The sequence below is a fragment of the Macaca fascicularis genome, chromosome 12 (genome assembly GCF_037993035.2).
Source record: "Macaca fascicularis isolate 582-1 chromosome 12, T2T-MFA8v1.1".
Lineage (NCBI taxonomy): Eukaryota > Metazoa > Chordata > Mammalia > Primates > Cercopithecidae > Macaca > Macaca fascicularis.
In genome coordinates, this window is record NC_088386.1 from 85,583,744 (window position 1) to 85,596,396 (window position 12,653).

Here is a 12,653-nt window from a genome sequence, read left to right on the forward strand (position 1 = left end):
GTACTTGATGACATAGGCATCACGTTTAAGTAGAAAACACAAGAATAAAAAAAGCAATTATCACGGATAGTATTGCACAGCCTCAGTTGTTTCCTTCAAATTTGCTTTATGTAATTGGGTGGATATAAATTAATAAACAGAAATTTAAGCAAGATACATGTAACAGTTTAACAGAACCTCATACTCTAATTTCTTTCAATTTTTCTCAAATTCATCTTTAAGTCTTTCCATCATGGGGCTCATAAGGAAATTTAACCAACATATGGATACTACAGTTGAATGTCAAATCTTTACAAAGTACTTAAGAGATACTAAATTCGTCTATATTGCAACTGTGAAGAACCTTCATGACACTCTGTTTTGCGTGTAGAAAAATGTTAGAGTCTAATATTCAGCTCAGCATAAAATAATAAACATTTCTGATTTCTTTGTTAGGTTGAGACCACTTTTCCTTTTTCTAATGAGTGATTTTTTTTAACTGTTATGTCATTGAGGTGAACAAGCAGGTCACCTTTTAGTACATATGAAAAATAAACACATGTTAAATGGATTAAACATTGCTACTACATCTTTACCTCTAACACTTCAGAAGCCTAGGGATTTAAAGTATTCTTACATTAACTGGAAGAAAAAGTGGAGAAATTCCTCCTTTTTTGAGATCACAACTATGAAGTCATGTGGTTATACAAATTCTGCATTTGTGTGCAAAATGTGAAACACACTTATCTTTATTCTACCTGCTTCATTTTGTCAGTCAGCTAGCAGGATGTAATAGATGCCCTTCCAAGAAACAGGGACTGAGATGTGATTTATGTAATGTCAATAACCCCAGCACTACGGTAATGAGGGATGCAGTATCCTTTTACTATGGTTCAAGACAAGAGGCAAAGAGGTCACAGGAAACAGAATAAATCAAAATTGTTACAGCTGAGTAACTGTTTCTCATGAGGTCTCACCATGGTGCCACCTTCATTTTCCATAAACATGGTGGCATAATTCAATCTCAATAAATCAGAATTCTTAATATTTAAAATTTACCTTGACTTTCAATTATCACCATATTAACAACCAAAATAATTAGAAAAAACACATAGGAAAGTGTAACATTAAACCCCACTTTAATAGAGTTGGTTTATTGACACTTTTTTTTATTTAATAGAAAAGGGATAGTGCATGTCAGTTTGCTTACAAGGTAGGAGATCACTTTGAATTCTGCATTTCCTGACTGCAAGCAGAATATATCACTTATAATAGGTTATAAATAAACTGGTTTTCAAGCATAGAACTAATCCCAACGATAATAATACACTATTTAAAAAGACCTAAGGCAATGAATTCCATTTCTAATGGAAAAAAAGAACTGTGCAAATAAGCTTAAAACTGTTTTTGTATGTGCCAGTGTTATAAAACATAGCTTTTAATAAAACCTTACCCAAATGCCAGTAACATCAGAAAAGAATTTGGGTGGGGAGGAGGAAGAGAAGAAAGTTATTTCTTTTTTTTTTTTTTTTTTTAATATATTTTAAGTTCTAGGGTACATGTGCACAACGTGCAGGTTTGATACATATGTATACATGTGCCATGTTGGTGTGCTGCACCCATTAAGTCATCATTTACATTAGGTATATCTCCTATGCTATCCCTCACCCCTACCTCTCCCCACAATGGGACCCAGTGTGTGATGTTCCCCTTACTGCGTCCAAGTGATCTCATTGTTCAATTCCCACCTATGAGTGAGAACATGCGGTATTTGGTTTTCTGTTCTTCCGATAGTTTTCTGAGAATGATGGTTTCCAGCTGCATCCATATCCCTACAAAGGACACAAACTCATCCTTTTTTATGGCTGCATAGTATTCCATGGTGTGTATGTGCCACATTTTCTTAATCCAGTCTGTCACTGATGGACATGTGGGTTGATTCCAAGTCTTTGCTATTGTGAATAATGCCACGATAAACATACGTGTGTATGTGTCTTTATAGAGGCATGACTTATAATCCTTTGGGTATATACCCAGTAATGGGATGGCTGGGTCAAATGGTATTTCTAGTTTTAGATCCTTGATAAATTGCCACACTGTTTTCCACAATGGTTGAACTAGTTTACAGTCCCACCAACAGTGTAAGTGTTCCTATTTCTCCACATCCTCTCCAGCACCTGTTGTTTCCTGACTTTTTAATGATTGCCATTCTAACTGGTGTGAGATGGTATCTCATTGTGGTTTTGATTTGCATTTTCTGATGGCGGATGATGCTGAGCATTTTTTCATGTGTCTGTTGGCTGTGTGAATGTCTTCTTTTGAGAAGTGTCTGTTTATATCTTTTGTCCACTTTTTATGTTTTTTTTTTCTTGTAAATTTGTTTGAGTTCTTTGTAGGTTCTGGATATTAGCCCTTTGTCAGATGAGTAGATTGCAAAAATTTTCTCCCATTCTGTAGGTTGCCTGTTCACTCTGATGTTAGTTTCTTTTGCTGTGCAAAAGCTCTTTAGTTTAATTAGATCCCATTTGTCAATTTTGCTTTTGTTGCCATTGCTTTTGGTGTTTTAGACATGAAGTCCTTGCCCATGCCTATGTCCTGAATGGTAATGCCTACGTTTTCTTCTAGGATTTTTATGGTTTCAGGTCTAACATTTAAGTCTCTAATCCATCTTGAATTAATTTTCGTATAAGGAGTAATGAAAGGATCCAGTTTCAGCTTTCTACTTATGGCTAGCCAATTTTCCCAGCACCATTTATTAAATAGGGAATCCTTTCCCCATTTCTTGTTTTTGTCAGGTTTGTCAAAGATCAGATGGCTGTAGATGTGTGGTATTATTTCTGAGGGCTTTGTTCTGTTTCATTGGTCTATATCTGTTTTGGTACCAGTACCATGCTGTTTTGGTTACTGTAGCCTTGTAGTATAGTCTGAAGTCAAGAAGTGTGATGCCTCCAGCTTTCTTCTTTTGGCTTAGGATTGTCTTGGCAATGTGGGTTCTTTTTTGGTTCCATATGAACTTTAAAGCAGTTTTTTCCAATTCTGTGAAGAAACTCATTGGTAGCTTAATGGGGATGGCATTGAATCTGTAAATTACCTTGGGCAGTATGGCCATTTTCACAATATTGATTCTTCCTATCCATGAGCGTGGTGTGTTCTTCCATTTGTTTGTGTCCTCTTTTATTTCACTGAGCAGTGGTTTGTAGTTCTACTTGAAGAGGTCCTTCACATCCCTTGTAGGTTGGATTCCTAGGTATTTGATTCTCTTTGAAGCTATTGTGAATGGGAGTTCATTCATGATTTGGTTCTCTGTCTGTTACTGGTGTATAAGAATGCTTGTGATTTTTGCTCATTGATTTTGTATCCTGAGACTGCTGAAGTTGCTTATCAGCTTAAGGAGATTTTGGGCTAAGACAAGGGGGTTTCTAAATATACAATCATGTCATCTGGAAACAGAGACAATTTGACTTCACTTTTCCTAACTGAATACCCTTGATTTCTTTCTCTTGCCTGATTGCCCTAGCCAGAACTTCCAACACTATGTTGAATAGGAGTGGTGAGAGAGGGCATCCCTGTCTTGTGCCAGTTTTCAAAGGGAATGCTTCCAGTTTTTGCCCATTCAGTATGATATTGGCTGTGGGTTTGTCATAAATAGCTCTTATTATTATTATTATTATTTTCTGTTCTATGATTTTTATTTACTTTTAGGTTTAATGTGAATTTTTTTTAAATTTATTATTATACTTTAAGTTCTCTCATAGGTGGGAACTGAACAATGAGATCACTTAGACTTGGGAAGGGGAACATCATACACCGGGGCCTATCATGGGGAGGGGGGAGGGGGGAGGGATTGCATTGGGAATTATACCTGATGTAAGTGACGAGTTGATGGGTGCTGGCGAGTTGATGGGTGCAGCACGCCAACATGGCACAAGTATACATATGTAACATGTGCACGTTATCCACATGTATCCTAGAACTTAATAGCTGTTATTATTTTGAGATACGTTCCATCGATACCAAATTTATTGAAAGTTTTTAGTGTGAAGGGCTGTTGAATTTTGTCAAAGGCCTTTTCTGCATCTATTGAGATAATCATGTGGTTTTTGTCTTTGCTTCTGTTTATATACTGGATTACATTTATTGATTTGCGTATGTTGAACCAGCCTTGCATCCCAGGGATGAAGCCCACTTGATCATGGTGGATAAGCTTTTTGATGTGCTGCTGAATCCGGTTTGCCAGTATTTTATTGAGGATTTTTGCATTGATGTTCATCATGGATATTGGTCTAAAATTCTCTTTTTTTGTAGTATCTCTGCCAGGCTTTGGTATCAGGATGATGCTGGCCTCATAAAATGAGTAAGGGAGGATTCCCTCTTTTGCTATTGATTGGAATAGTTTCAGAAGGAATGGTACCAACTCCTCCTTGTACCTCTGGTAGAATTCGGCTGTGAATCCGTCTGGTCCTGGACTTGTTTTGGTAGGTAGGCTATTACTTGTTGCCTCAATTTCAGAGCCTGCTATTGGTCTCTTCAGGGATTCAACTTCTTTCTGGTTTAGTCTTAGGAGAGTGTATGTGTCCAGGAATTTATCTATTTCTTCTAGATTTTCTAGTTTGTTTGCACAGAGATGTTTATAGTATTCTCTGATGGCAGTTTGTATTTCTGTGGGGTCGGTGGTGATATCACCTTTTTCATTTTTTATTGCATCTATTTGATTCTTCACTCTTTTCTTGTTTATTAGTCTTGCTAGCGGTCTATCAATTTTGTTGATCATTTCAAAAAACCAACTCCTGGATTCATAGATTTTTGGAGGGTTTTTTGTGACTCTATCTCCTTCAGTTCTGCTCTGATCTTAGTTATTTCTTGCCTTCTGCTAGCTTTTGAATGTGTTTGCTCTTGCTTCTCTAGTTCTTTTAATTGTGATGTTAGGGTGTCAATTTTAGATCTTTCCTGCTTTCTCTTGTGGGCATTTAGTGCTATAAATTTCCCTCTCCACACTGCTTTAAATGTGTCCCAGAGATTGTGGTATGGTTGTATCTTTGTTCTCATTGGTTTCAAAGAACATCTTTATTTCTGCCTTCATTTCGTTATGTACCCAGTAGTCATTGAGGAGCAGGTTGTTCAGTTTCCATGTAGTTGAGCAGTTTTGATTGAGTTTCTTAGTCCTGAGTTCTAGTTTGATTGCACTGTGATCTGAGAGACAGGTTGTTATAATTTCTGTTCTTTTACATTTGCTGAGGAATGCTTTACTTCCAACTATGTGGTCAGTTTTGGAATAAGTGCGATGTGGTACTGAGAAGAAGGTATATTCTGTTGTTTTGGGGTGGAGAGTTCTGTAGATGTCTATTAGGTCCACTTGGTGCAGAGTGGAGTTCAATTCCTGGTTATCCTTGTTAACTTTCTGTCTCGTTGATCTGTCTAATGTTGACAGTGGGGTGTTAAAGTCTCCCATTATTATTGTATGGGAGTCTAAGTCTCTTTGTAAGTCTCTAAGGCTTGGTTTATGAATCTGGATGCTCCTGTATTGGGTGCATATATATGTAGGATAGTTAGCTCTTCCTGTTGAATTGATCCCTTTACCATTATGTAATGGCCTTCTTTGTCTCTTTGATCTTTAATGGTTTAAAGTCTGTTTTATCAGAGACTAGGATTGCAACCCCTGTCTTTTTTGTTTTCCATTTTCTTGGTAGATCTTCCTCCATCCCTTTATTTTGAGCCTATGTGTGTCTCTGCATGTGAGATGGGTCTCCCGAATACAGCAAACTGATGGGTCTTGACTCTTTATCCCATTTGCCAGTCTGTTTCTTTTAATTGGACCATTTAGTCCATTTACATTTAAGGTTAATATTGTTGTGTGTGAACTTGATCCTGTCATTATGATCTTAGCTGGTTATTTTGCTCGTTAGTTGATGCAGTTTCTTCCTATCATTGATGAACTTTACATTTTGGCATGTTTTTGCAATGGCTGGTACCTGTTGTTCCTTTCCATGTTTAGTGCTTCCTTCAGGATCTCTTGTAGGGCAGGCCTGGTGGTGACAAAATCTCTAAGCATTTGCTTGTCTGTAAAGGATTTTGTTTCTCCTTCACTTATGAAACTTAGTTTGGCTGGATATGAAATTCTGGATTTAAAATTCTTTTCTTTAAGAACATTGAATATTGGCCCCCACTGTCTTCTGGCTTGTAGAGTTTCTGGCGAGAGATCTACCGTTAGTCTGATGGGCTTCCCTTTGTGTGTAACCTGACCTTTCTCCCTGCCTGCCCTTAACATTTTTTCCTTCATTTCAACTTTGCTGAATCTGACAATTATGTGTCTTAGAGTTGCTCTTCTCGAGGAGTATCTTTGTGGCGTTCTCTATATTTCCTGAATTTGAATGTTGGCCTGCCTTACTAGGTTGGGGAAGTTCTCCTGGATGATATCCTGCAGAGTGTTTTCCAACTTGGTTCCATTTTCCCCGTCGCTTTCAGGCACACCAATCAGATGTAGATTTGGTCTTTTCACATAATCCCATATTTCTTGGAGGCTTTGTTCATTTCTTTTTACTCTTTTTTCTCTACACTTCTCTTCTCACTTCATGTCATTCATTTGATTTTCAATCTCTGATACTCTTTCTTCCAGTTGATTGAGTCGGTTACTGAAGCTTATGCATTTGTCACGTAGTTCTCGTGTTATGGTTTTCATCTCTATCAGTTCTTTTAAGGACTTCTCTACACTGGTTATTCTAGTTAGCCATTCGTCAAATCTTTTTTCAAGGTTTTGAGTTTCTTTGCGCTGGGTACGTAGTTCCTCCTTTAGCTCTGAGAAGTTCGATTGACTGAAGCCTTCTTGTCTCAACTCGTCAAAGTCATTCTCCATCCAGCTTTGTTCCGTTGCTGGTGATGAGCTGCGTTCCTTTGGAGGGGGAGATGCACTCTGATTTTTTGAATTTCCAGCTTTTCTGCACTGCTTTTTCCCCATCTTTGTGGTTTTATCTGCCTTTGGTCTTTGATGATGGTGATGTACTGATGGAATTTTGGTCCTTTCTGTTTGTTAGTTTTCCTTCTAACAGTCAGGACCCTCAGCTGCAGGTCTGTTGGAGTTTGCTTGAGGTCTACTCCAGATGCTGTTTGCCTGGGTATCAGCAGCGGAGGCTGCAGAAGGTAGAATATTGCTGAACAGTGAGTGTTGCTTTCTGATTCTTGCTCTGGAAGCTTCATCTCAGAGGTGTACCCAGCCGTGTGAGGTGTGAGGTGTCAGTGTGCACTTAGTGGGGGATGTCTCTTAGGCTACTCAGGGGTCAGGGACCCACTTGAGCAGGCAATCTGTCCATTCTCAGATCTCAGCTTCTGTGCTGGGAGAACCACTGCTCTCTTCAAAGCTGTCAGACAGGGACATTTACCTCAGCTGAGGTTTCTGCTGCTTTTTGTTTAGCTATGCCCTTCCCCAGAGGTGGAGTCTACAGAGGCAGGAAGGCCTCCTTGAGCTGTGGTGGCCTCCACCCAATTTGAGCTTCCCAGCAGCTTTGTTTACCTACTTAAGCCTCAGCAATGGTGGGCACCCCTCCCCCAGCCTCGCTGCCGCCTGGTAGTTAGATCTCAGACTGCTGTGCTAGCAATGAAGGAGGCTCTGTGGGCATGGGACCCTCCAGGCCCGGTGTGGGATATAATCTCCTGGTGTGCCGTTTGCTAAGACTCTTGGTAAAGTGCGGTATTAGGCGGGGAGTTACCCAATTTTCCAGGTGTTGTGTGTCTCAGTTTCCCTTGGCTAGGAATAGGAATTCCCTTCCCCCTTGTGCTTCCCAGGTGAGGCGATGCCTCACTCTGCTTCAGCTCTCGCTAGTCGGGCTGCACCCGCGGACCAGCACCGACTGTCCGACACGCCCCAGTGAGATGAACTCGGTACCTCAGTTGAAAATGCAGAAATCACCCATCTTCTGTGTCGCTCATGCTGGGAGCTGCAGGCTGGAGCTGTTCCTATTCAGCCATCTTGGGCGTGCCCAAATCACTACCGAAAGTTATTTCATTTAGGAAAAATAACTACTATCTTCTTCTTATCTTCAGTACACACAATTTAAACAAATACAGCTGCTATAACACTTTACACAATTCCTATGTACTGGAATAATAACAAGGTCTAAATACAGTTACATTTTTAAACACTGGGTCAAGGCCTTACATAAAAATACCATCCTACTTTTCCCTCTAAGTTTTGAAATATCATGTACTTTCCCCCCAACATCTGCAGCCATCCAGGAATTTTTAGGAAACTTTTGTGCATGATCTTTGGACTCAGTGACAAAAGATCAAAATCCCCCAAAATGATGGTTCACTTGAAGTCAAATGAGAGACCCTGGCTCAATAGTCTCCTAGGATGAAAGCAGTGCTGCATCAACTGGCTCCATGGAGGATGGGCTCATGAAGGATCTGATCAATCAGTCATAATACAGTCCAGGTGGTAGATGTACATGCTCAGTAGAAATTGAATTGGGTCTGGGCACATTGGCTCATGCCTGTAATCCCAGCCCTTTGGGAGGCTGAGATGGGTGGATCACGAGGTCAAGAGATCGAGACCATCCTGGCCAACGTAGTGAAACCCCGTCTCTACTGAAAATACAAAAATTAGCTGGCCTGGTGGTGCATCTCTGTAGTCCCAGCTACTCCAGAGGCTGAGGCAGGAGAATCACTTGAACCTGGGAGGTGGAGATTGCAGTGAGCTGAGATCACGCCACTGTACTCCAGCCAGGGTGAGAAGAGGGAAACTCCATCTCAAAAAAAGAAGAAGAAATTGAATTGGGTCCCCATAAACAAAGTCCATTATACAGATCACACACTCCTGGATCTGTTGTTCTGATTTTCTGATCCACCTCTTCCAGGATCATGAACTCCTTTAGGCAGTTGTTGTATAAGGCCTATTCTTTGAGGTATCCTAATTTGTTAGGATAGGTGTTGCTAGGTGTTGGATGGTAGACTGGAACTGGAACCTGTTCGTGATATGGCAGCGGCTCCTGATACAGCTTAGTCCCCTCACCAAAGCTAGCCCAGTTGGACTGAGACTCCTGAAGCAGGGAGATGTCATCCGAGGTTGGGGATTTGAGGCAGTTCCCCATCTTCTGGGGCTGAGGGGTGTGATCTGTGCACTGACGGTCTTCTCTATTTTCTACCTTGAGATTAATAAATATGTGGGATACTTTATGTAAATATATTGTTGCTTATACTTTCATCCACTAGTTTTAGCATCTACTGATGATGATTCTTACTTGAAATAGTTGTGGTGGTTTGTGAAATGGTGGTTTTCTTTCTTTTTAAATTTTATTTTGAATTAATTTACATTTACAAAAATTGTAAAAATAGTACACCCTTCACCCCAAATGTTAACATCTTACACAATCATAACGTAATAATTGTACTGTGTGTAGAAAACAGCAAATTAACACTGATGAAATATTGTTATTGTTATTATTATTTTGGAGACAGAGTTGCACTCTGTCACCCATGCTGGAGTGCAGTGGTGCGATCATAGCTCATGTTAACCTCAAACTCCCAGGCCCAAACAGTCCTCCTGTGTCAGCCTTTCTAGTAGCTAGTACTACAGGTATACATCACCACACCTGGCTAATAAAAAAAAAATTTTTTTTTGGTGGCAGGGTCTCACTGTCTTCCCCAGGCTGGTCTCGAACTCCTGTCCTCAAGTGATCCTCCTGCCTCAGCCTCCCTTCTCAAGGAAACTTGTCCTCAAGTAATCCTTCTGCGTCAGCCCCAAATACGCACAGTCATGGCTCACTGCAGCCTTGACTTTTTGGGCTCAGGTGATCCTCCTACCTCAGCCTCCCACGTAGCTGAAACTATAGGCATGAACCACCATGCTCAGTTAATTTTTTGTAATTTTTTGGGAGAGACGGGTTTTTACCATGTTGTCTAGGTGGGTCTCAAACTCATGAGCTCAAGTGATCTACCCACCTTGTCCTCTTAAAATGCTGGGATTTACAGGCATGAGCCCAAGCCCGATTCATATTATTAACTGATTTACAGACCTTATTTAAATTTTGCCAGTTTCCCAACTAATGTCCCTCAAAGCAAAAGAAAAAAGTTCTAAATTTTGCCAAACACCTCACTGTTCTTGCTTTGGTCCAGAATCCCTCATTGTGTTTAGTTGTCATGTCTTTCTTATGTGATTAACAGAGATTAACAGATGGTCATCTTCATCCATGTGACTAACAAGACCAAAAAGGTATAATTCCTCAGTCTTTCTTTTTATGACAAATGGTCATTAAAAAGCAAGATCAGGAGCTCGAGACCAGCCTGGCCAACATAGTGAAATCCCGTCTCCATTAAAAAAACAAAAATTAGTTGGATGTGGTGGCACACACCTGTGATCCCAGCTACTTGGGAGGCTGAGGCAGGAGAATCACTTCAATCTGGGAGGTGGAGGTTGCAGTGAGCTGAGATTGCGCCATTGCATTCCAGCCTGGGTGACAGAGCGAGACTCTGACTCAAAAAAAAAAAAAAGTAATTCTATACATGATAAATGGTGATTTCCACCCCCCACCCCCCGACACGCACACACCACTTCTAACATATATACCACATTGATTAGTTGGGATTCCATTTTGGGGAGGAATTATCCCTTCTCCTTTATTTACTACTGCTGGTAGGGACTCATGTGCACCTTTAGTCCCAGCAACTCAGAAGGCTGAGGCAGAAGGATCGCTTGAGCCTGGGGATGTCGAGGCTGCAGTGAGTCATGATTGTGCCACTACACTCCATCCTGTGCAGCAGAGTGATACCCTCTCTTTCAAAAAAAAAATCCGTTACTGTCATTGGTTCTTTTGATGCTACGTTATCCTAGATTTGACCATTGAGAGCCTTTCAAGCAGGTTTATATCGACTAAATATGTCTCCTGGTAAAAATGGGATCGTTTTACATTATTGGTAACATGTAATTAAAAACCACATGGAATATAGCATTCTCTATCAGCTGAGTATCTTAAAATATTTGAATCATTGTTATGGTCCTAGAAAGCAAAGATTACTGATCATATGATTGCCAATAGCTCATATCTAGATTATCCTATGTCTCATGCCCATCACTGAGAACATTATGTCATCACCAGCATCACTTTATTAGTGTTTAATTTGCGCAGATATTCAGTATCTTCAGTTTTCAGTTTTGAGAAAAAAACGTATATAATCAGCATTTAGTTATTAGTATTTTCTTGCTTGTTAAGTGCCTTTACTAATGCCAGTGCTGGTGAAACTAGGTTAATACTATATTTGGGTTGAAATTGATAGTTTACTCATATAACAGAAGTATCTCTCAAAAAGACTTCTATTTCTTTTGGGAGGGAGATCTGAGAGTGGGGACAGAGGGAGTGTCTTAGAAAATCAAAACTGTGTACCTAGTGTCTAGCATTATGTTTGTCACACTTAATGCCCAGTAAATATTTGTTGAATAAATGAATAATACCCAAGAAAGGGCCCACCTTCCCATTTCTTTTATTTTCAGTTCTTTTAGATGATTTTTTAACTTAGTCATTTTTCATATGTGGGCCATTTTTGCTTTTCACATTTTACTGCTTAAATATCTAAAATTATCAAAGCCTTTCCAAATTGTCTTCTGTGGAAAAATATGGGGGTTGAAATTTTCAGAAAGGGGTAGAGATTTCATGTACAAAAATTAAATTGCTTTCTTTTTTGGACTTAGCTCACAGAGCCTTTAATATGTTAATTACATACCATGAATCTCTTAGAGATGGGAGAATACTCGACATTTTTGAAACTTATTAATGATAAAAACCCATTTTTCTCAGTTTCTAAGAGACTATGGAAAATGCTTCTCTGATTTTTTAAAAACCTGCTTAACTCTCTTTAGGCTTATTTCTTTGTTATTATTTGATATTATTTTGTCACTTTTGGACTACTTGATATGCCCCAAATGAATTTTCTTTCTCACTGACCTGGACAGCCTTTTCTCAGCTAAATATGGCATGTCCTAAGAAGTCCATTGATTGCCCAAAAAGCTGAGCCCATGGATTAGAAATAGCCTCAGGAAGATTACTCATCTAAACATTTGCCACACATTTATCAGAGAAATTTAATGCAATTTTTCTAAGTCATCTAAATTCTTTGTAAGCCATTCTATACACCTTGGTAGGAGATGTTTCATATTTGTAGAAATTTCAAATATTCAAAGAATGTTGAGTCAGTCTCTCAATTGGCAAAATTATACAGAGTAAGAAAAATGTCCATAGAAATAGAACCAAGAGAAGTCTATATAAATAGTAGTGTGAAGAAGAGTGAATTCCTTTTTAGCTGTAACATCACATTTTTTGCATGTTGCACACATTGTTTAGCCGTTTCTGAACACATTTCCATTTACGTCATTTGTAAAAACTGCCTAGCCTCATATTCTGGAAAACTGACAAAGTTGTAATGAACAGATGCAGATTCCATAATTGTAATTGGCCTTTATTCTAAACTAATTTTTGGTTCATGCATTGTTAATGATTTCTATTTTTCTCCATTTTTACCTTAAAATTGGAAAGGGTATCTTTTAGAGGGAAACATTTTTTGTTGACTTTTAAAAATCAGGGCTTATTACATTATGACCTGTAGGTTCTCCAATTACCTATATTTAAACCTAGAATTTTAAGGGTGCCTTTTTAATATTTTCTGTTAATACTTAATTTTACAGAATCTTTTAA

The 12,653-nt window shown here is 39.1% G+C and overlaps 1 pseudogene; it reads right to left on the minus strand.

Moving 5' to 3' along the window:
- Positions 1-301: 301 nt before the first annotated feature.
- LOC123568021 (RING finger protein 11 pseudogene) lies at positions 302-9,172 on the minus strand (annotated as a pseudogene).
- Positions 9,173-12,653: the final 3,481 nt, after the last annotated feature.